Consider the following 21573-nt stretch of genomic DNA (forward strand, 5'->3'; position numbering starts at 1 on the left):
GGAAGAATTGTGTTACTCAGCGAATGTGGTTTGTCAAGATTTCTAAAGTCAATCGAAAGCGCGCATGTAGAATTATTAGTGTTATCCAATAAAAATAAAAAGATTAATGTTATATCGCAAACACCCCATCGGGGAATCGAACCCAGGTCTCCCGCGTGACAGGCGGGGATACTGACCACTATACTACCGAGGACAGTTACGCTTGCCGAAACCCGGGATCGAACCAGGGACATTTAGATCTTCAGTCTAACGCTCTCCCATCTGAGCTATTTCGGCACGCTTAGGAGAAATCGGAAAGCAGCTTTACCAGAATGAAACTGGAAAGAATCAGCAAGATGTTATTTGTTCATAAAAGGACGAGAGAAGATACATCTAAGGAAGAATTGTGTTACTCAGCGAATGTGGTTTGTCAAGATTTCTAAAGTCAATCGAAAGCGCACATGTAGAATTATTAGTGTTATCCAATAAAAATAAAAAGATTAAAGAAATATAGCAAAATCCCCGGCGGGGAATCGAACCCCGGTCTCCCGCGTGACAGGCGGGGATACTGACCACTATACTATCGAGGACAGTTACGCTTGCCGAAACCCGGGATCGAACCAGGGACCTTTAGAACTTCAGTCTAACGCTCTCCCAACTGAGCTATTTCGGCACGCCTAGGAGAAATCGGAAAGCAGCTTTACCAGAATGAAACTGGAAAGAATGAGCAAGATGTTATTTGTTCATAAAAGGACGAGAGAAGATACATCTAAGGAAGAATTGTGTTACTCAGCGAATGTGGTTTGTCAAGATTTCTAAAGTGAATCGAAAGAGCACATGTAGAATTATTAGTGTTATCCAATAAAAATAAAAAGATCAATGTTTTATCGCAAACTCCCCGGCGGAAAATCGAATCCCGGTCTCCCGAGTGACAGGCGGGGATACTGACCACTATACTACCGAGGACAGTTACGCTTGCCGAAACCCGGGATCGAACCAGGGACCTTTAGATCTTCAGTCTAACGCTCTCCCAACTGAGCTATTTCGGCCCGCCTAGGAGAGATCGGAAAGCAGCTTTACCAGAATGAAATTGGAAAGAATCAGCAAGATGTTATTTGTTCATAAAAGGACAAGAGAAGATACATCTAAGGAAGAATTGTGTTGCTCAGCGAATGTGGTTTGTCAAGATTTCTAAAGTCAATCGAAAGCGCACATGTAGAATTATTAGTGTTATCGAATAAAAATAAAAAGATTAAAGAAATATAGCAAACTCCCCGGCGGGGAATCGAACCCCGGTCTCCCGCGTGACAGGCGGGGATACTGACCACTATACTACCGAGGACAGTTACGCTTTCCGAAACGCGGGACCTTTAGATCTTCAGTCTAAAGCTCTCCCAACTGAGCTATTTCGGCACGCCTAGGAGAAATCGGAAAGCAGCTTTACCAGAATGAAACTGGAAAGAATCAGCAAGATGTTATTTGTTCATAAAAGGACGAGAGAAGATACATCTAAGGAAGAATTGTGTTACTCAGCGAATGTGGTTTGTCAAGATTTCTAAAGTGAATCGAAAGAGCACATGTAGAATTATTAGTGTTATCCAATAAAAATAAAAAGATCAATGTTATATCGCAAACTCCCCGGCGGAGAATCGAATCCCGGTCTCCCGCGTGACAGGCGGGGATACTGACCACTATACTACCGAGGACAGTTACGCTTGCCGAAACCCGGGATCGAACCAGGGACCTTTAGATCTTCAGTCTAACGCTCTCCCAACTGAGCTATTTCGGCACGCCTAGGAGAAATCGGAAAGCAGCTTTACCAGAATGAAACTGGAAAGAATCAGCAAGATGTTATTTGTTCATAAAAGGACGAGAGAAGATACATCTAAGGAAGAATTGTGTTACTCAGCGAATGTGGTTTGTCAAGATTTCTAAAGTCAATCGAAAGCGCACATGTAGAATTATTAGTGTTATCCAATAAAAATAAAAAGATTAAAGAAACATAGGAAACTCGACGGCGGAGAATCGAAACCCGGTCTCCCGCGTGACAGGCGGGGATACTGACCACTATACTACCGAGGACAGTTACGCTTGCCGAAACTCGGGATCGAAACAGGGACCTTTAGATCTTCAGTCTAACGCTCTCCCAACTGAGCTATTTCGGCACGCCTAGGGGAAATCGGAAAGCAGCTTTACCAGAATGAAATTGGAAAGAATCAGCAAGATGTTATTTGTTCATAAAAGGACGAGAGAAGATACATCTAAGGAAGAATTGTGTTACTCAGCGAATGTGGTTTGTCAAGATTTCTAAAGTCAATCGAAAGCGCACATGTAGAATTATTAGTGTTATCCAATAAAAATAAAAAGATTAAAGAAACATAGGAAACTCGACGGGGGGGAATCGAACCCCGGTCACCCGCGTGACAGGCGGGGATACTGACCACTATACTACCGAGGACAGTTACGCTTGCCGAAACCCGGGATCGAACCAGTTACCTTTAGATCTTCAGTCTAACGCTCTCCCAACTGAGCTACTTCGGCACGCCTAGGAGAAATCGGAAAGCAGCTTTACCAGAATGAAATTGGAAAGAATCAGCAAGATGTTATTTGTTCATAAAAGGACGAGAGAAGATACATCTAAGGAAGAATTGTGTTACTCAGCGAATGTGGTTTGTCAAGATTTCTAAAGTGAATCGAAAGAGCACATGTAGAATTATTAGTGTTATCCAATAAAAATAAAAAGATCAATGTTATATCGCAAACTCCCCGGTGGAGAATCGAATCCCGGTCTTCCGCGTGACAGGCGGGGATACTGACCACTATACTACCGAGGACAGTTACGCTTGCCGAAACCCGGGATCGAACCAGGGACCTTTAGATCTTCAGTCTAACGCTCTCCCAACTGAGCTATTTCGGCACGCCTAGGAGAAATCGGAAAGCAGCTTTACCAGAATGAAATTGGAAAGAATCAGCAAGATGTTATTTGTTCATAAAAGGACGAGAGAAGATACATCTAAGGAAGAATTGTGTTACTCAGCGAATGTGGTTTGTCAAGATTTCTAAAGTCAATCGAAAGCGCACATGTAGAATTATTAGTGTTATCCAATAAAAATAAAAAGATTAAAGAAACATAGGAAACTCGACGGGGGGGAATCGAACCCCGGTCACCCGCGTGACAGGCGGGGATACTGACCACTATACTACCGAGGACAGTTACGCTTGCCGAAACCCGGGATCGAACCAGTTACCTTTAGATCTTCAGTCTAACGCTCTCCCAACTGAGCTACTTCGGCACGCCTAGGAGAAATCGGAAAGCAGCTTTACCAGAATGAAATTGGAAAGAATCAGCAAGATGTTATTTGTTCATAAAAGGACGAGAGAAGATACATCTAAGGAAGAATTGTGTTACTCAGCGAATGTGGTTTGTCAAGATTTCTAAAGTCAATCGAAAGCGCGCATGTAGAATTATTAGTGTTATCCAATAAAAATAAAAAGATTAATGTTATATCGCAAACACCCCATCGGGGAATCGAACCCAGGTCTCCCGCGTGACAGGCGGGGATACTGACCACTATACTACCGAGGACAGTTACGCTTGCCGAAACCCGGGATCGAACCAGGGACATTTAGATCTTCAGTCTAACGCTCTCCCATCTGAGCTATTTCGGCACGCTTAGGAGAAATCGGAAAGCAGCTTTACCAGAATGAAACTGGAAAGAATCAGCAAGATGTTATTTGTTCATAAAAGGACGAGAGAAGATACATCTAAGGAAGAATTGTGTTACTCAGCGAATGTGGTTTGTCAAGATTTCTAAAGTCAATCGAAAGCGCACATGTAGAATTATTAGTGTTATCCAATAAAAATAAAAAGATTAAAGAAATATAGCAAAATCCCCGGCGGGGAATCGAACCCCGGTCTCCCGCGTGACAGGCGGGGATACTGACCACTATACTATCGAGGACAGTTACGCTTGCCGAAACCCGGGATCGAACCAGGGACCTTTAGAACTTCAGTCTAACGCTCTCCCAACTGAGCTATTTCGGCACGCCTAGGAGAAATCGGAAAGCAGCTTTACCAGAATGAAACTGGAAAGAATGAGCAAGATGTTATTTGTTCATAAAAGGACGAGAGAAGATACATCTAAGGAAGAATTGTGTTACTCAGCGAATGTGGTTTGTCAAGATTTCTAAAGTGAATCGAAAGAGCACATGTAGAATTATTAGTGTTATCCAATAAAAATAAAAAGATCAATGTTTTATCGCAAACTCCCCGGCGGAAAATCGAATCCCGGTCTCCCGAGTGACAGGCGGGGATACTGACCACTATACTACCGAGGACAGTTACGCTTGCCGAAACCCGGGATCGAACCAGGGACCTTTAGATCTTCAGTCTAACGCTCTCCCAACTGAGCTATTTCGGCCCGCCTAGGAGAGATCGGAAAGCAGCTTTACCAGAATGAAATTGGAAAGAATCAGCAAGATGTTATTTGTTCATAAAAGGACAAGAGAAGATACATCTAAGGAAGAATTGTGTTGCTCAGCGAATGTGGTTTGTCAAGATTTCTAAAGTCAATCGAAAGCGCACATGTAGAATTATTAGTGTTATCGAATAAAAATAAAAAGATTAAAGAAATATAGCAAACTCCCCGGCGGGGAATCGAACCCCGGTCTCCCGCGTGACAGGCGGGGATACTGACCACTATACTACCGAGGACAGTTACGCTTTCCGAAACGCGGGACCTTTAGATCTTCAGTCTAAAGCTCTCCCAACTGAGCTATTTCGGCACGCCTAGGAGAAATCGGAAAGCAGCTTTACCAGAATGAAACTGGAAAGAATCAGCAAGATGTTATTTGTTCATAAAAGGACGAGAGAAGATACATCTAAGGAAGAATTGTGTTACTCAGCGAATGTGGTTTGTCAAGATTTCTAAAGTGAATCGAAAGAGCACATGTAGAATTATTAGTGTTATCCAATAAAAATAAAAAGATCAATGTTATATCGCAAACTCCCCGGCGGAGAATCGAATCCCGGTCTCCCGCGTGACAGGCGGGGATACTGACCACTATACTACCGAGGACAGTTACGCTTGCCGAAACCCGGGATCGAACCAGGGACCTTTAGATCTTCAGTCTAACGCTCTCCCAACTGAGCTATTTCGGCACGCCTAGGAGAAATCGGAAAGCAGCTTTACCAGAATGAAACTGGAAAGAATCAGCAAGATGTTATTTGTTCATAAAAGGACGAGAGAAGATACATCTAAGGAAGAATTGTGTTACTCAGTGAATGTGGTTTGTCAAGATTTCTAAAGTGAATCGAAAGAGCACATGTAGAATTATTAGCGTTATCCAATAAAAATAAAAAGATCAATGTTATATCGCAAACTCCCCGGCGGAGAATCGAATCCCGGTCTCCCACGTGACAGGCGGGGATACTGACCACTATACTACCGAGGACAGTTACGCTTGCCGAAACCCGGGAACGAACCAGGGACCTTTAGATCTTCAGTCTAACGCTCTCCCAACTGAGCTATTTCGGCACGCCTAGGAGAAATCGGAAAGCAGTTTTATCAAAATGAAACTGGAAAGAATCAGCAAGATGTTATTTGTTCATAAAAGGACGAGAGAAGATACATCTAAGGAAGAATTGTGTTACTCAGCGAATGTGGTTTGTCAAGATTTCTAAAGTCAATCGAAAGCGCACTTGTAGAATTATTAGTGTTATCCAATAAAAATAAAAAGATTATTGATATATCACAAACTCCCCGGCGGGGAATCGAACCCCGGTCTCCCGCGTGACAGGTGGGGATACTGACCACTATACTACCGAGGACAGTTACGCTTGCGGAAACTCGGGATCGAACCAGGGAACTTTAGATCTTCAGTCTAACGCTCTCCCAACTGAGCTATTTCGGCACGCCTAGGGGAAATCGGAAAGCAGCTTTACCAGAATGAAACTGGAAAGAATCAGCAAGATGTTATTTGTTCATAAAAGGACGAGAGAAGATACATCTAAGGAAGAATTGTGTTACTCAGTGAATGTGGTTTGTCAAGATTTCTAAAGTGAATCGAAAGAGCACATGTAGAATTATTAGCGTTATCCAATAAAAATAAAAAGATCAATGTTATATCGCAAACTCCCCGGCGGAGAATCGAATCCCGGTCTCCCACGTGACAGGCGGGGATACTGACCACTATACTACCGAGGACAGTTACGCTTGCCGAAACCCGGGAACGAACCAGGGACCTTTAGATCTTCAGTCTAACGCTCTCCCAACTGAGCTATTTCGGCACGCCTAGGAGAAATCGGAAAGCAGTTTTATCAAAATGAAACTGGAAAGAATCAGCAAGATGTTATTTGTTCATAAAAGGACGAGAGAAGATACATCAAAGGAAGAATTGTGTTACTCAGCGAATGTGGTTTGTCAAGATTTCTAAAGTCAATCGAAAGCGCACTTGTAGAATTATTAGTGTTATCCAATAAAAATAAAAAGATTATTGATATATCACAAACTCCCCGGCGGGGAATCGAACCCCGGTCTCCCGCGTGACAGGTGGGGATACTGACCACTATACTACCGAGGACAGTTACGCTTACGGAAACTCGGGATCGAACCAGGGAACTTTAGATCTTCAGTCTAACGCTCTCCCAACTGAGCTATTTCGGCACGCCTAGGGGAAATCGGAAAGCAGCTTTACCAGAATGAAATTGGAAAGAATCAGCAAGATGTTATTTGTTCATAAAAGGACAAGAGAAGATACATCTAAGGAAGAATTGTGTTACTCAGCGAATGTGGTTTGTCAAGATTTCTAAAGTGAATCGAAAGAGCACATGTAGAATTATTAGTGTTATCCAATAAAAATAAAAAGATCAATGTTATATCGCAAACTCCCCGGTGGAGAATCGAATCCCGGTCTTCCGCGTGACAGGCGGGGATACTGACCACTATACTACCGAGGACAGTTACGCTTGCCGAAACCCGGGATCGAACCAGGGACCTTTAGATCTTCAGTCTAACGCTCTCCCAACTGAGCTATTTCGGCACGCCTAGGAGAAATCGGAAAGCATCTTTACCAGAATGAAATTGGAAAGAATCAGCAAGATGATATTTGTTCATAAAAGGACGAGAGAAGATACATCTAATAAAGAATTGTGTTACTCAGCGAATGTGGTTTGTCAAGATTTCTAAAGTCAATCGAAAGCGCGCATGTAGAATTATTAGTGTTATCCAATAAAAATAAAAAGATTAATGTTATATCGCAAACTCCCCATCGGGGAATCGAACCCAGGTCTCCCGCGTGACAGGCGGGGATACTGACCACTATACTACCGAGGACAGTTACGCATGCCGAAACCCGGGAACGAACCAGGGACCTTTAGATCTTCAGTCTAACGCTCTCCCAACTGAGCTATTTCGGTACGCCTAGGGGAAATCGGAAAGACGCTTTATCAGAATGAAACTGGAAAGAATCAGCAAGATGTTATTTGTTCATAAAAGGACGAGAGAAGATACATCTAAGGAAGAATTGTGTTACTCAGCGAATGTGGTTTGTCAAGATTTCTAAAGTCAATCGAAAGAGCACATGTAGAATTATTAGTGTTATCCAATAAAAATAAAAAGATTAATGTTATATCGCAAACGCCCCGGAGGGGAATCGAACCCCGGTCTCCCGCGTGACAGGCGGGGATACTGACCACTATACTACCGAGGACAGTTACGCTTGCCGAAACCCGGGATCGAACCAGGGACTTTCAGATCTTTAGTCTAACGCTCTCCCATCTGAGCTATTTCGGCACGCTTAGGAGAAATCGGAAAGCAGCTTTACCAGAATGAAACTGGAAAGAATCAGCAAGATGTTATTTGTTCATAAAAGGACGAGAGAAGATACATCTAAGGAAGAATTGTGTTACTCAGCGAATGTGGTTTGTCAAGATTTCTAAAGTGAATCGAAAGAGCACATGTAGAATTATTAGTGTTATCCAATAAAAATAAAAAGATTATTGATATATCACAAACTCCCCGGCGGGGAATCGAACCCCGGTCTCCCGCGTGACAGGCGGGGATACTGACCACTATACTACCGAGGACAGTTACGCTTGCCGAAACTCGGGATCGAACCAGGGACCTTTAGATCTTCAGTCTAACGCTCTCCCAACTGAGCTATTTCGGCACGCCTAGGGGAAATCGGAAAGCAGCTTTACCAGAATGAAATTGGAAAGAATCAGCAAGATGTTATTTGTTCATAAAAGGACGAGAGAAGATACATCTAAGGAAGAATTGTGTTACTCAGCGAATGTGGTTTGTCAAGATTTCTAAAGTCAATCGAAAGCGCACATGTAGAATTATTAGTGTTATCCAATAAAAATAAAAAGATTAAAGAAACATAGGAAACTCGACGGCGGAGAATCGAAACCCGGTCTCCCGCGTGACAGGCGGGGATACTGACCACTATACTACCGAGGACAGTTACGCTTGCCGAAACTCGGGATCGAAACAGGGACCTTTAGATCTTCAGTCTAACGCTCTCCCAACTGAGCTATTTCGGCACGCCTAGGGGAAATCGGAAAGCAGCTTTACCAGAATGAAATTGGAAAGAATCAGCAAGATGTTAATTGTTCATAAAAGGACGAGAGAAGATACATCTAAGGAAGAATTGTGTTACTCAGCGAATGTGGTTTGTCAAGATTTCTAAAGTCAATCGAAAGCGCGCATGTAGAATTATTAGTGTTATCCAATAAAAATAAAAAGATTAATGTTATATCGCAAACACCCCATCGGGGAATCGAACCCAGGTCTCCCGCGTGACAGGCGGGGATACTGACCACTATACTACCGAGGACAGTTACGCTTGCCGAAACCCGGGATCGAACCAGGGACATTTAGATCTTCAGTCTAACGCTCTCCCATCTGAGCTATTTCGGCACGCTTAGGAGAAATCGGAAAGCAGCTTTACCAGAATGAAACTGGAAAGAATCAGCAAGATGTTATTTGTTCATAAAAGGACGAGAGAAGATACATCTAAGGAAGAATTGTGTTACTCAGCGAATGTGGTTGTTCAAGATTTCTAAAGTCAATCGAAAGCGCACATGTAGAATTATTAGTGTTATCCAATAAAAATAAAAAGATTAAAGAAATATAGCAAAATCCCCGGCGGGGAATCGAACCCCGGTCTCCCGCGTGACAGGCGGGGATACTGACCACTATACTACCGAGGACAGTTACGCTTGCCGAAACCCGGGATCGAACCAGGGACCTTTAGATATTCAGTCTAACGCTCTCCCAACTGAGTTATTTCGGCACGACTAGGAGAAATCGGAAAGCAGCTTTATCAAAATGAAACTGGAAAGAATCAGCAAGATTTTATTTGTTCATAAAAGGACGAGAGAAGATACATCTAAGGAAGAATTGTGTTACTCAGCGAATGTGGTTTGTCAAGATTTCTAAAGTCAATCGAAAGCGCACATGTAGAATTATTAGTGTTATCCAATAAAAATAAAAAGATTAAAGAAATATAGCAAACTCCCCGGCGGGGAATCGAACCCCGGTCTCCCGCGTGACAGGCGGGGATACTGACCACTATACTATCGAGGACAGTTACGCTTGCCGAAACCCGGGATCGAACCAGGGACCTTTAGAACTTCAGTCTAACGCTCTCCCAACTGAGCTATTTCGGCACGCCTAGGAGAAATCGGAAAGCAGCTTTACCAGAATGAAACTGGAAAGAATGAGCAAGATGTTATTTGTTCATAAAAGGACGAGAGAAGATACATCTAAGGAAGAATTGTGTTACTCAGCGAATGTGGTTTGTCAAGATTTCTAAAGTGAATCGAAAGAGCACATGTAGAATTATTAGTGTTATCCAATAAAAATAAAAAGATCAATGTTTTATCGCAAACTCCCCGGCGGAAAATCGAATCCCGGTCTCCCGAGTGACAGGCGGGGATACTGACCACTATACTACCGAGAACAGTTACGCTTGCCGAAACCCGGGATCGAACCAGGGACCTTTAGATCTTCAGTCTAACGCTCTCCCAACTGAGCTATTTCGGCCCGCCTAGGAGAGATCGGAAAGCAGCTTTACCAGAATGAAATTGGAAAGAATCAGCAAGATGTTATTTGTTCATAAAAGGACAAGAGAAGATACATCTAAGGAAGAATTGTGTTGCTCAGCGAATGTGGTTTGTCAAGATTTCTAAAGTCAATCGAAAGCGCACATGTAGAATTATTAGTGTTATCGAATAAAAATAAAAAGATTAAAGAAATATAGCAAACTCCCCGGCGGGGAATCGAACCCCGGTCTCCCGCGTGACAGGCGGGGATACTGACCACTATACTACCGAGGACAGTTACGCTTTCCGAAACGCGGGACCTTTAGATCTTCAGTCTAAAGCTCTCCCAACTGAGCTATTTCGGCACGCCTAGGAGAAATCGGAAAGCAGCTTTACCAGAATGAAACTGGAAAGAATCAGCAAGATGTTATTTGTTCATAAAAGGACGAGAGAAGATACATCTAAGGAAGAATTGTGTTACTCAGCGAATGTGGTTTGTCAAGATTTCTAAAGTGAATCGAAAGAGCACATGTAGAATTATTAGTGTTATCCAATAAAAATAAAAAGATCAATGTTATATCGCAAACTCCCCGGCGGAGAATCGAATCCCGGTCTCCCACGTGACAGGCGGGGATACTGACCACTATACTACCGAGGACAGTTACGCTTGCCGAAACCCGGGAACGAACCAGGGACCTTTAGACCTTCAGTCTAACGCTCTCCCAACTGAGCTATTTCGGCACGCCTAGGAGAAATCGGAAAGCAGTTTTATCAAAATGAAACTGGAAAGAATCAGCAAGATGTTATTTGTTCATAAAAGGACGAGAGAAGATACATCTAAGGAAGAATTGTGTTACTCAGCGAATGTGGTTTGTCAAGATTTCTAAAGTCAATCGAAAGCGCACTTGTAGAATTATTAGTGTTATCCAATAAAAATAAAAAGATTATTGATATATCACAAACTCCCCGGCGGGGAATCGAACCCCGGTCTCCCGCGTGACAGGTGGGGATACTGACCACTATACTACCGAGGACAGTTACGCTTGCGGAAACTCGGGATCGAACCAGGGAACTTTAGATCTTCAGTCTAACGCTCTCCCAACTGAGCTATTTCGGCACGCCTAGGGGAAATCGGAAAGCAGCTTTACCAGAATGAAACTGGAAAGAATCAGCAAGATGTTATTTGTTCATAAAAGGACGAGAGAAGATACATCTAAGGAAGAATTGTGTTACTCAGTGAATGTGGTTTGTCAAGATTTCTAAAGTGAATTGAAAGAGCACATGTAGAATTATTAGCGTTATCCAATAAAAATAAAAAGATCAATGTTATATCGCAAACTCCCCGGCGGAGAATCGAATCCCGGTCTCCCACGTGACAGGCGGGGATACTGACCACTATACTACCGAGGACAGTTACGCTTGCCGAAACCCGGGAACGAACCAGGGACCTTTAGATCTTCAGTCTAACGCTCTCCCAACTGAGCTATTTCGGCACGCCTAGGAGAAATCGGAAAGCAGTTTTATCAAAATGAAACTGGAAAGAATCAGCAAGATGTTATTTGTTCATAAAAGGACGAGAGAAGATACATCTAAGGAAGAATTGTGTTACTCAGCGAATGTGGTTTGTCAAGATTTCTAAAGTCAATCGAAAGCGCACTTGTAGAATTATTAGTGTTATCCAATAAAAATAAAAAGATTATTGATATATCACAAACTCCCCGGCGGGGAATCGAACCCCGGTCTCCCGCGTGACAGGTGGGGATACTGACCACTATACTACCGAGGACAGTTACGCTTGCGGAAACTCGGGATCGAACCAGGGAACTTTAGATCTTCAGTCTAACGCTCTCCCAACTGAGCTATTTCGGCACGCCTAGGGGAAATCGGAAAGCAGCTTTACCAGAATGAAATTGGAAAGAATCAGCAAGATGTTATTTGTTCATAAAAGGACGAGAGAAGATACATCTAAGGAAGAATTGTGTTACTCAGCGAATGTGGTTTGTCAAGATTTCTAAAGTCAATCGAAAGCGCACATGTAGAATTATTAGTGTTATCCAATAAAAATAAAAAGATTAAAGAAACATAGGATACTCGACGGCGGGGAATCGAACCCCGGTCTCCCGCGTGACAGGCGGGGATACTGACCACTATACTACCAAGGACAGTTACGCTTGCCGAAACCCAGCATCGAACCAGTTACCTTTAGATCTTCAGTCTAACGCTCTCCCAAGTGAGCTACTTCGGCACTCCTAGGAGAAATCGGAAAGCAGCTTTACGAGAATGAAATTGGAAAGAATCAGCAAGATGTTATTTGTTCATAAAAGGACGAGAGAAGATACATCTAAGGAAGAATTGTGTTACTCAGCGAATGTGGTTTGTCAAGATTTCTAAAGTCAATCGAAAGAGCACATGTAGAATTATTAGTGTTATCCAATAAAAATAAAAAGATTAAAGAAACATAGGAAACTCGACGGGGGGGAATCGAACCCCGGTCTCCCGCGTGACAGGCGGGGATACTGACCACTATACTACCGAGGACAGTTACGCTTGCCGAAACCCGGGATCGAACCAGGGACCTTTAGATCTTCAGTCTAACGCTCTCCCAACTGAGCTATTTCGGCACGCCTAGGAGAAATCGGAAAGCATCTTTACCAGAATGAAATTGGAAAGAATCAGCAAGATGATATTTGTTCATAAAAGGACGAGAGAAGATACATCTAATAAAGAATTGTGTTACTCAGCGAATGTGGTTTGTCAAGATTTCTAAAGTCAATCGAAAGCGCGCATGTAGAATTATTAGTGTTATCCAATAAAAATAAAAAGATTAATGTTATATCGCAAACTCCCCATCGGGTAATCGAACCCAGGTCTCCCGCGTGACAGGCGGGGATACTGACCACTATACTACCGAGGACAGTTACGCTTGCCGAAACCCGGGATCGAACCAGGGACCTTTAGATCTTCAGTCTAACGCTCTCCCAACTGAGCTATTTCGGTACGCCTAGGGGAAATCGGAAAGAAGCCTTATCAGAATGAAACTGGAAAGAATCAGCAAGATGTTATTTGTTCATAAAAGGACGAGAGAAGATACATCTAAGGAAGAATTGTGTTACTCACCGAATGTGGTTTGTCAAGATTTCTAAAGTCAATCGAAAGAGCACATGTAGAATTATTAGTGTTATCCAATAAAAATAAAAAGATTAATGTTATATCGCAATTGCCCCGGAGGGGAATCGAACCCCGGTCTCCCGCGTGACAGGCGGGGATACTGGCCACTATACTACCGAGGACAGTTACGCTTGCCGAAACCCGGGATCGAGCCAGGGACCTTTAGATCTTTAGTCTAACGCTCTCCCATCTGAGCTATTTCGGCACGCTTAGGAGAAATCGGAAAGCAGCTTTACCAGAATGAAACTGGAAAGAATCAGCAAGATGTTATTTGTTCATAAAAGGACGAGAGAAGATACATCTAAGGAAGAATTGTGTTACTCAGCGAATGTGGTTGTTCAAGATTTCTAAAGTCAATCGAAAGCGCACATGTAGAATTATTAGTGTTATCCAATAAAAATAAAAAGATTAAAGAAATATAGCAAAATCCCCGGCGGGGAATCGAACCCCGGTCTCCCGCGTGACAGGCGGGGATACTGACCACTATACTACCGAGGACAGTTACGCTTGCCGAAACCCGGGATCGAACCAGGGACCTTTAGATATTCAGTCTAACGCTCTCCCAACTGAGTTATTTCGGCACGCCTAGGAGAAATCGGAAAGCAGCTTTATCAAAATGAAACTGGAAAGAATCAGCAAGATTTTATTTGTTCATAAAAGGACGAGAGAAGATACATCTAAGGAAGAATTGTGTTACTCAGCGAATGTGGTTTGTCAAGATTTCTAAAGTCAATCGAAAGCGCACATGTAGAATTATTAGTGTTATCCAATAAAAATAAAAAGATTAAAGAAATATAGCAAAATCCCCGGCGGGGAATCGAACCCCGGTCTCCCGCGTGACAGGCGGGGATACTGACCACTATACTATCGAGGACAGTTACGCTTGCCGAAACCCGGGATCGAACCAGGGACCTTTAGATCTTCAGTCTAACGCTCTCCCAACTGAGCTATTTCGGCACGCCTAGGAGAAATCGGAAAGCAGCTTTACCAGAATGAAACTGGAAAGAATGAGCAAGATGTTATTTGTTCATAAAAGGACGAGAGAAGATACATCTAAGGAAGAATTGTGTTACTCAGCGAATGTGGTTTGTCAAGATTTCTAAAGTGAATCGAAAGAGCACATGTAGAATTATTAGTGTTATCCAATAAAAATAAAAAGATCAATGTTTTATCGCAAACTCCCCGGCGGAAAATCGAATCCCGGTCTCCCGAGTGACAGGCGGGGATACTGACCACTATACTACCGAGGACAGTTACGCTTGCTGAAACCCGGGATCGAACCAGGGACCTTTAGATCTTCAGTCTAACGCTCTCCCAACTGAGCTATTTCGGCCCGCCTAGGAGAGATCGGAAAGCAGCTTTACCAGAATGAAATTGGAAAGAATCAGCAAGATGTTATTTGTTCATAAAAGGACAAGAGAAGATACATCTAAGGAAGAATTGTGTTGCTCAGCGAATGTGGTTTGTCAAGATTTCTAAAGTCAATCGAAAGCGCACATGTAGAATTATTAGTGTTATCGAATAAAAATAAAAAGATTAAAGAAATATAGCAAACTCCCCGGCGGGGAATCGAACCCCGGTCTCCCGCGTGACAGGCGGGGATACTGACCACTATACTACCGAGGACAGTTACGCTTTCCGAAACCCGGGACCTTTAGATCTTCAGTATAAAGGTCTCCCAACTGAGCTATTTCGGCACGCCTAGGAGAAATCGGAAAGCAGCTTTACCAGAATGAAACTGGAAAGAATCAGCAAGATGTTATTTGTTCATAAAAGGACGAGAGAAGATACATCTAAGGAAGAATTGTGTTACTCAGCGAATGTGGTTTGTCAAGATTTCTAAAGTGAATCGAAAGAGCACATGTAGAATTATTAGTGTTATCCAATAAAAATAAAAAGATCAATGTTATATCGCAAACTCCCTGGAGGAGAATCGAATCCCGCTCTCCCGCGTGACAGGCGGGGATTCTGACCACTATACTACCGAGGACAGTTACGCTTGCCGAAACCCGGGATCGAACCAGGGACCTTTAGATCTTCAGTCTAACGCTCTCCCAACTGAGCTATTTCGGCACGCCTAGGAGAAATCGGAAAGCAGCTTTACCAGAATGAAACTGGAAAGAATCAGCAAGATGTTATTTGTTCATAAAAGGACGAGAGAAGATACATCTAAGGAAGAATTGTGTTACTCAGTGAATGTGGTTTGTCAAGATTTCTAAAGTCAATCGAAAGCGCACTTGTAGAATTATTAGTGTTATCCAATAAAAATAAAAAGATTATTGATATATCACAAACTCCCCGGCGGGGAATCGAACCCCGGTCACCCGCGTGACAGGCGGGGATACTGACCACTATACTACCGAGGACAGTTACGCTTGCGGAAACTCGGGATCGAACCAGGGAACTTTAGATCTTCAGTCTAACGCTCTCCCAACTGAGCTATTTCGGCACGCCTAGGGGAAATCGGAAAGCAGCTTTACCAGAATGAAATTGGAAAGAATCAGCAAGATGTTATTTGTTCATAAAAGGACGAGAGAAGATACATCTAAGGAAGAATTGTGTTACTCAGCGAATGTGGTTTGTCAAGATTTCTAAAGTCAATCGAAAGAGCACATGTAGAATTATTAGTGTTATCCAATAAAAATAAAAAGATTAATGTTATATCGCAAACGCCCCGGAGGGGAATCGAACCCCGGTCTCCCGCGTGACAGGCGGGGATACTGACCACTATACTACCGAGGACAGTTACGCTTGCCGAAACCCGGGATCGAACCAGGGACTTTCAGATCTTTAGTCTAACGCTCTCCCATCTGAGCTATTTCGGCACGCTTAGGAGAAATCGGAAAGCAGCTTTACCAGAATGAAACTGGAAAGAATCAGCAAGATGTTATTTGTTCATAAAAGGACGAGAGAAGATACATCTAAGGAAGAATTGTGTTACTCAGCGAATGTGGTTTGTCAAGATTTCTAAAGTGAATCGAAAGAGCACATGTAGAATTATTAGTGTTATCCAATAAAAATAAAAAGATTATTGATATATCACAAACTCCCCGGCGGGGAATCGAACCCCGGTCTCCCGCGTGACAGGCGGGGATACTGACCACTATACTACCGAGGACAGTTACGCTTGCCGAAACTCGGGATCGAACCAGGGACCTTTAGATCTTCAGTCTAACGCTCTCCCAACTGAGCTATTTCGGCACGCCTAGGGGAAATCGGAAAGCAGCTTTACCAGAATGAAATTGGAAAGAATCAGCAAGATGTTATTTGTTCATAAAAGGACGAGAGAAGATACATCTAAGGAAGAATTGTGTTACTCAGCGAATGTGGTTTGTCAAGATTTCTAAAGTCAATCGAAAGCGCACATGTAGAATTATTAGTGTTATCCAATAAAAATAAAAAGATTAAAGAAACATAGGAAACTCGACGGCGGAGAATCGAAACCCGGTCTCCCGCGTGACAGGCGGGGATACTGACCACTATACTACCGAGGACAGTTACGCTTGCCGAAACTCGGGATCGAAACAGGGACCTTTAGATCTTCAGTCTAACGCTCTCCCAACTGAGCTATTTCGGCACGCCTAGGGGAAATCGGAAAGCAGCTTTACCAGAATGAAATTGGAAAGAATCAGCAAGATGTTATTTGTTCATAAAAGGACGAGAGAAGATACATCTAAGGAAGAATTGTGTTACTCAGCGAATGTGGTTTGTCAAGATTTCTAAAGTCAATCGAAAGCGCGCATGTAGAATTATTAGTGTTATCCAATAAAAATAAAAAGATTAATGTTATATCGCAAACACCCCATCGGGGAATCGAACCCAGGTCTCCCGCGTGACAGGCGGGGATACTGACCACTATACTACCGAGGACAGTTACGCTTGCCGAAACCCGGGATCGAACCAGGGACCTTTAGATATTCAGTCTAACGCTCTCCCAACTGAGTTATTTCGGCACGACTAGGAGAAATCGGAAAGCAGCTTTATCAAAATGAAACTGGAAAGAATCAGCAAGATTTTATTTGTTCATAAAAGGACGAGAGAAGATACATCTAAGGAAGAATTGTGTTACTCAGCGAATGTGGTTTGTCAAGATTTCTAAAGTCAATCGAAAGCGCACATGTAGAATTATTAGTGTTATCCAATAAAAATAAAAAGATTAAAGAAATATAGCAAACTCCCCGGCGGGGAATCGAACCCCGGTCTCCCGCGTGACAGGCGGGGATACTGACCACTATACTATCGAGGACAGTTACGCTTGCCGAAACCCGGGATCGAACCAGGGACCTTTAGAACTTCAGTCTAACGCTCTCCCAACTGAGCTATTTCGGCACGCCTAGGAGAAATCGGAAAGCAGCTTTACCAGAATGAAACTGGAAAGAATGAGCAAGATGTTATTTGTTCATAAAAGGACGAGAGAAGATACATCTAAGGAAGAATTGTGTTACTCAGCGAATGTGGTTTGTCAAGATTTCTAAAGTGAATCGAAAGAGCACATGTAGAATTATTAGTGTTATCCAATAAAAATAAAAAGATCAATGTTTTATCGCAAACTCCCCGGCGGAAAATCGAATCCCGGTCTCCCGAGTGACAGGCGGGGATACTGACCACTATACTACCGAGAACAGTTACGCTTGCCGAAACCCGGGATCGAACCAGGGACCTTTAGATCTTCAGTCTAACGCTCTCCCAACTGAGCTATTTCGGCCCGCCTAGGAGAGATCGGAAAGCAGCTTTACCAGAATGAAATTGGAAAGAATCAGCAAGATGTTATTTGTTCATAAAAGGACAAGAGAAGATACATCTAAGGAAGAATTGTGTTGCTCAGCGAATGTGGTTTGTCAAGATTTCTAAAGTCAATCGAAAGCGCACATGTAGAATTATTAGTGTTATCGAATAAAAATAAAAAGATTAAAGAAATATAGCAAACTCCCCGGCGGGGAATCGAACCCCGGTCTCCCGCGTGACAGGCGGGGATACTGACCACTATACTACCGAGGACAGTTACGCTTTCCGAAACGCGGGACCTTTAGATCTTCAGTCTAAAGCTCTCCCAACTGAGCTATTTCGGCACGCCTAGGAGAAATCGGAAAGCAGCTTTACCAGAATGAAACTGGAAAGAATCAGCAAGATGTTATTTGTTCATAAAAGGACGAGAGAAGATACATCTAAGGAAGAATTGTGTTACTCAGCGAATGTGGTTTGTCAAGATTTCTAAAGTGAATCGAAAGAGCACATGTAGAATTATTAGTGTTATCCAATAAAAATAAAAAGATCAATGTTATATCGCAAACTCCCCGGCGGAGAATCGAATCCCGGTCTCCCACGTGACAGGCGGGGATACTGACCACTATACTACCGAGGACAGTTACGCTTGCCGAAACCCGGGAACGAACCAGGGACCTTTAGACCTTCAGTCTAACGCTCTCCCAACTGAGCTATTTCGGCACGCCTAGGAGAAATCGGAAAGCAGTTTTATCAAAATGAAACTGGAAAGAATCAGCAAGATGTTATTTGTTCATAAAAGGACGAGAGAAGATACATCTAAGGAAGAATTGTGTTACTCAGCGAATGTGGTTTGTCAAGATTTCTAAAGTCAATCGAAAGCGCACTTGTAGAATTATTAGTGTTATCCAATAAAAATAAAAAGATTATTGATATATCACAAACTCCCCGGCGGGGAATCGAACCCCGGTCTCCCGCGTGACAGGTGGGGATACTGACCACTATACTACCGAGGACAGTTACGCTTGCGGAAACTCGGGATCGAACCAGGGAACTTTAGATCTTCAGTCTAACGCTCTCCCAACTGAGCTATTTCGGCACGCCTAGGGGAAATCGGAAAGCAGCTTTACCAGAATGAAACTGGAAAGAATCAGCAAGATGTTATTTGTTCATAAAAGGACGAGAGAAGATACATCTAAGGAAGAATTGTGTTACTCAGTGAATGTGGTTTGTCAAGATTTCTAAAGTGAATCGAAAGAGCACATGTAGAATTATTAGCGTTATCCAATAAAAATAAAAAGATCAATGTTATATCGCAAACTCCCCGGCGGAGAATCGAATCCCGGTCTCCCACGTGACAGGCGGGGATACTGACCACTATACTACCGAGGACAGTTACGCTTGCCGAAACCCGGGAACGAACCAGGGACCTTTAGATCTTCAGTCTAACGCTCTCCCAACTGAGCTATTTCGGCACGCCTAGGAGAAATCGGAAAGCAGTTTTATCAAAATGAAACTGGAAAGAATCAGCAAGATGTTATTTGTTCATAAAAGGACGAGAGAAGATACATCTAAGGAAGAATTGTGTTACTCAGCGAATGTGGTTTGTCAAGATTTCTAAAGTCAATCGAAAGCGCACTTGTAGAATTATTAGTGTTATCCAATAAAAATAAAAAGATTATTGATATATCACAAACTCCCCGGCGGGGAATCGAACCCCGGTCTCCCGCGTGACAGGTGGGGATACTGACCACTATACTACCGAGGACAGTTACGCTTGCGGAAACTCGGGATCGAACCAGGGAACTTTAGATCTTCAGTCTAACGCTCTCCCAACTGAGCTATTTCGGCACGCCTAGGGGAAATCGGAAAGCAGCTTTACCAGAATGAAATTGGAAAGAATCAGCAAGATGTTATTTGTTCATAAAAGGACGAGAGAAGATACATCTAAGGAAGAATTGTGTTACTCAGCGAATGTGGTTTGTCAAGATTTCTAAAGTCAATCGAAAGCGCACATGTAGAATTATTAGTGTTATCCAATAAAAATAAAAAGATTAAAGAAACATAGGATACTCGACGGCGGGGAATCGAACCCCGGTCTCCCGCGTGACAGGCGGGGATACTGACCACTATACTACCAAGGACAGTTACGCTTGCCGAAACCCAGCATCGAACCAGTTACCTTTAGATCTTCAGTCTAACGCTCTCCCAAGTGAGCTACTTCGGCACTCCTAGGAGAAATCGGAAAGCAGCTTTACGAGAATGAAATTGGAAAGAATCAGCAAGATGTTATTTGTTCATAAAAGGACGAGAGAAGATACATCTAAGGAAGAATTGTGTTACTCAGCGAATGTGGTTTGTCAAGATTTCTAAAGTCAATCGAAAGAGCACATGTAGAATTATTAGTGTTATCCAATAAAAATAAAAAGATTAAAGAAACATAGGAAACTCGACGGGGGGGAATCGAACCCCGGTCTCCCGCGTGACAGGCGGGGATACTGACCACTATACTACCGAGGACAGTTACGCTTGCCGAAACCCGGGATCGAACCAGGGACCTTTAGATCTTCAGTCTAACGCTCTCCCAACTGAGCTATTTCGGCACGCCTAGGAGAAATCGGAAAGCATCTTTACCAGAATGAAATTGGAAAGAATCAGCAAGATGATATTTGTTCATAAAAGGACGAGAGAAGATACATCTAATAAAGAATTGTGTTACTCAGCGAATGTGGTTTGTCAAGATTTCTAAAGTCAATCGAAAGCGCGCATGTAGAATTATTAGTGTTATCCAATAAAAATAAAAAGATTAATGTTATATCGCAAACTCCCCATCGGGTAATCGAACCCAGGTCTCCCGCGTGACAGGCGGGGATACTGACCACTATACTACCGAGGACAGTTACGCTTGCCGAAACCCGGGATCGAACCAGGGACCTTTAGATCTTCAGTCTAACGCTCTCCCAACTGAGCTATTTCGGTACGCCTAGGGGAAATCGGAAAGAAGCCTTATCAGAATGAAACTGGAAAGAATCAGCAAGATGTTATTTGTTCATAAAAGGACGAGAGAAGATACATCTAAGGAAGAATTGTGTTACTCACCGAATGTGGTTTGTCAAGATTTCTAAAGTCAATCGAAAGAGCACATGTAGAATTATTAGTGTTATCCAATAAAAATAAAAAGATTAATGTTATATCGCAATTGCCCCGGAGGGGAATCGAACCCCGGTCTCCCGCGTGACAGGCGGGGATACTGGCCACTATACTACCGAGGACAGTTACGCTTGCCGAAACCCGGGATCGAGCCAGGGACCTTTAGATCTTTAGTCTAAAGCTCTCCCATCTGAGCTATTTCGGCACGCTTAGGAGAAATCGGAAAGCAGCTTTACCAGAATGAAACTGGAAAGAATCAGCAAGATGTTATTTGTTCATAAAAGGACGAGAGAAGATACATCTAAGGAAGAATTGTGTTACTCAGCGAATGTGGTTGTTCAAGATTTCTAAAGTCAATCGAAAGCGCACATGTAGAATTATTAGTGTTATCCAATAAAAATAAAAAGATTAAAGAAATATAGCAAAATCCCCGGCGGGGAATCGAACCCCGGTCTCCCGCGTGACAGGCGGGGATACTGACCACTATACTACCGAGGACAGTTACG

General features: G+C 43.0%; 27 non-coding genes across 27 annotated transcripts; all 27 read right to left on the reverse strand.

Moving 5' to 3' along the window:
• Window positions 1-579: 579 nt before the first annotated feature.
• Window positions 580-652, reverse strand: Trnaf-gaa (transfer RNA phenylalanine (anticodon GAA)). The gene has a single exon. It is a non-coding gene; the product is annotated as a tRNA-Phe (tRNA).
• Window positions 653-955: 303 nt separating this feature from the next.
• Trnaf-gaa (transfer RNA phenylalanine (anticodon GAA)) lies at window positions 956-1028 on the reverse strand. The gene has a single exon. It is a non-coding gene; the product is annotated as a tRNA-Phe (tRNA).
• A 221-nt stretch (window positions 1029-1249) lies between these two features.
• Window positions 1250-1321, reverse strand: Trnad-guc (transfer RNA aspartic acid (anticodon GUC)). Its single transcript has one exon. It is a non-coding gene; the product is annotated as a tRNA-Asp (tRNA).
• Window positions 1322-1695: 374 nt separating this feature from the next.
• Trnaf-gaa (transfer RNA phenylalanine (anticodon GAA)) lies at window positions 1696-1768 on the reverse strand. The gene has a single exon. It is a non-coding gene; the product is annotated as a tRNA-Phe (tRNA).
• Window positions 1769-2823: 1055 nt separating this feature from the next.
• Trnaf-gaa (transfer RNA phenylalanine (anticodon GAA)) lies at window positions 2824-2896 on the reverse strand. Its single transcript has one exon. It is a non-coding gene; the product is annotated as a tRNA-Phe (tRNA).
• Window positions 2897-3951: 1055 nt separating this feature from the next.
• Trnaf-gaa (transfer RNA phenylalanine (anticodon GAA)) lies at window positions 3952-4024 on the reverse strand. Its single transcript has one exon. It is a non-coding gene; the product is annotated as a tRNA-Phe (tRNA).
• Window positions 4025-4327: 303 nt separating this feature from the next.
• Window positions 4328-4400, reverse strand: Trnaf-gaa (transfer RNA phenylalanine (anticodon GAA)). The gene has a single exon. It is a non-coding gene; the product is annotated as a tRNA-Phe (tRNA).
• A 221-nt stretch (window positions 4401-4621) lies between these two features.
• On the reverse strand, window positions 4622-4693 carry Trnad-guc (transfer RNA aspartic acid (anticodon GUC)). Its single transcript has one exon. It is a non-coding gene; the product is annotated as a tRNA-Asp (tRNA).
• A 374-nt stretch (window positions 4694-5067) lies between these two features.
• Window positions 5068-5140, reverse strand: Trnaf-gaa (transfer RNA phenylalanine (anticodon GAA)). Its single transcript has one exon. It is a non-coding gene; the product is annotated as a tRNA-Phe (tRNA).
• Window positions 5141-6947: 1807 nt separating this feature from the next.
• Window positions 6948-7020, reverse strand: Trnaf-gaa (transfer RNA phenylalanine (anticodon GAA)). Its single transcript has one exon. It is a non-coding gene; the product is annotated as a tRNA-Phe (tRNA).
• A 679-nt stretch (window positions 7021-7699) lies between these two features.
• On the reverse strand, window positions 7700-7772 carry Trnaf-aaa (transfer RNA phenylalanine (anticodon AAA)). The gene has a single exon. It is a non-coding gene; the product is annotated as a tRNA-Phe (tRNA).
• A 221-nt stretch (window positions 7773-7993) lies between these two features.
• Trnad-guc (transfer RNA aspartic acid (anticodon GUC)) lies at window positions 7994-8065 on the reverse strand. The gene has a single exon. It is a non-coding gene; the product is annotated as a tRNA-Asp (tRNA).
• A 1514-nt stretch (window positions 8066-9579) lies between these two features.
• Window positions 9580-9652, reverse strand: Trnaf-gaa (transfer RNA phenylalanine (anticodon GAA)). The gene has a single exon. It is a non-coding gene; the product is annotated as a tRNA-Phe (tRNA).
• A 303-nt stretch (window positions 9653-9955) lies between these two features.
• On the reverse strand, window positions 9956-10028 carry Trnaf-gaa (transfer RNA phenylalanine (anticodon GAA)). The gene has a single exon. It is a non-coding gene; the product is annotated as a tRNA-Phe (tRNA).
• Window positions 10029-10249: 221 nt separating this feature from the next.
• On the reverse strand, window positions 10250-10321 carry Trnad-guc (transfer RNA aspartic acid (anticodon GUC)). The gene has a single exon. It is a non-coding gene; the product is annotated as a tRNA-Asp (tRNA).
• Window positions 10322-12575: 2254 nt separating this feature from the next.
• Window positions 12576-12648, reverse strand: Trnaf-gaa (transfer RNA phenylalanine (anticodon GAA)). The gene has a single exon. It is a non-coding gene; the product is annotated as a tRNA-Phe (tRNA).
• Window positions 12649-13327: 679 nt separating this feature from the next.
• Window positions 13328-13400, reverse strand: Trnaf-aaa (transfer RNA phenylalanine (anticodon AAA)). Its single transcript has one exon. It is a non-coding gene; the product is annotated as a tRNA-Phe (tRNA).
• Window positions 13401-14079: 679 nt separating this feature from the next.
• Trnaf-gaa (transfer RNA phenylalanine (anticodon GAA)) lies at window positions 14080-14152 on the reverse strand. Its single transcript has one exon. It is a non-coding gene; the product is annotated as a tRNA-Phe (tRNA).
• Window positions 14153-14749: 597 nt separating this feature from the next.
• Trnad-guc (transfer RNA aspartic acid (anticodon GUC)) lies at window positions 14750-14821 on the reverse strand. The gene has a single exon. It is a non-coding gene; the product is annotated as a tRNA-Asp (tRNA).
• A 374-nt stretch (window positions 14822-15195) lies between these two features.
• Trnaf-gaa (transfer RNA phenylalanine (anticodon GAA)) lies at window positions 15196-15268 on the reverse strand. Its single transcript has one exon. It is a non-coding gene; the product is annotated as a tRNA-Phe (tRNA).
• A 679-nt stretch (window positions 15269-15947) lies between these two features.
• Trnaf-aaa (transfer RNA phenylalanine (anticodon AAA)) lies at window positions 15948-16020 on the reverse strand. Its single transcript has one exon. It is a non-coding gene; the product is annotated as a tRNA-Phe (tRNA).
• Window positions 16021-16241: 221 nt separating this feature from the next.
• Trnad-guc (transfer RNA aspartic acid (anticodon GUC)) lies at window positions 16242-16313 on the reverse strand. Its single transcript has one exon. It is a non-coding gene; the product is annotated as a tRNA-Asp (tRNA).
• A 1138-nt stretch (window positions 16314-17451) lies between these two features.
• Window positions 17452-17524, reverse strand: Trnaf-gaa (transfer RNA phenylalanine (anticodon GAA)). The gene has a single exon. It is a non-coding gene; the product is annotated as a tRNA-Phe (tRNA).
• A 303-nt stretch (window positions 17525-17827) lies between these two features.
• Window positions 17828-17900, reverse strand: Trnaf-gaa (transfer RNA phenylalanine (anticodon GAA)). Its single transcript has one exon. It is a non-coding gene; the product is annotated as a tRNA-Phe (tRNA).
• Window positions 17901-18121: 221 nt separating this feature from the next.
• Window positions 18122-18193, reverse strand: Trnad-guc (transfer RNA aspartic acid (anticodon GUC)). The gene has a single exon. It is a non-coding gene; the product is annotated as a tRNA-Asp (tRNA).
• Window positions 18194-20447: 2254 nt separating this feature from the next.
• On the reverse strand, window positions 20448-20520 carry Trnaf-gaa (transfer RNA phenylalanine (anticodon GAA)). The gene has a single exon. It is a non-coding gene; the product is annotated as a tRNA-Phe (tRNA).
• A 679-nt stretch (window positions 20521-21199) lies between these two features.
• On the reverse strand, window positions 21200-21272 carry Trnaf-aaa (transfer RNA phenylalanine (anticodon AAA)). The gene has a single exon. It is a non-coding gene; the product is annotated as a tRNA-Phe (tRNA).
• Window positions 21273-21573: the final 301 nt, after the last annotated feature.

This window comes from Argiope bruennichi, chromosome 7, assembly GCF_947563725.1.
Source record: "Argiope bruennichi chromosome 7, qqArgBrue1.1, whole genome shotgun sequence".
Classification (NCBI taxonomy): domain Eukaryota; kingdom Metazoa; phylum Arthropoda; class Arachnida; order Araneae; family Araneidae; genus Argiope; species Argiope bruennichi.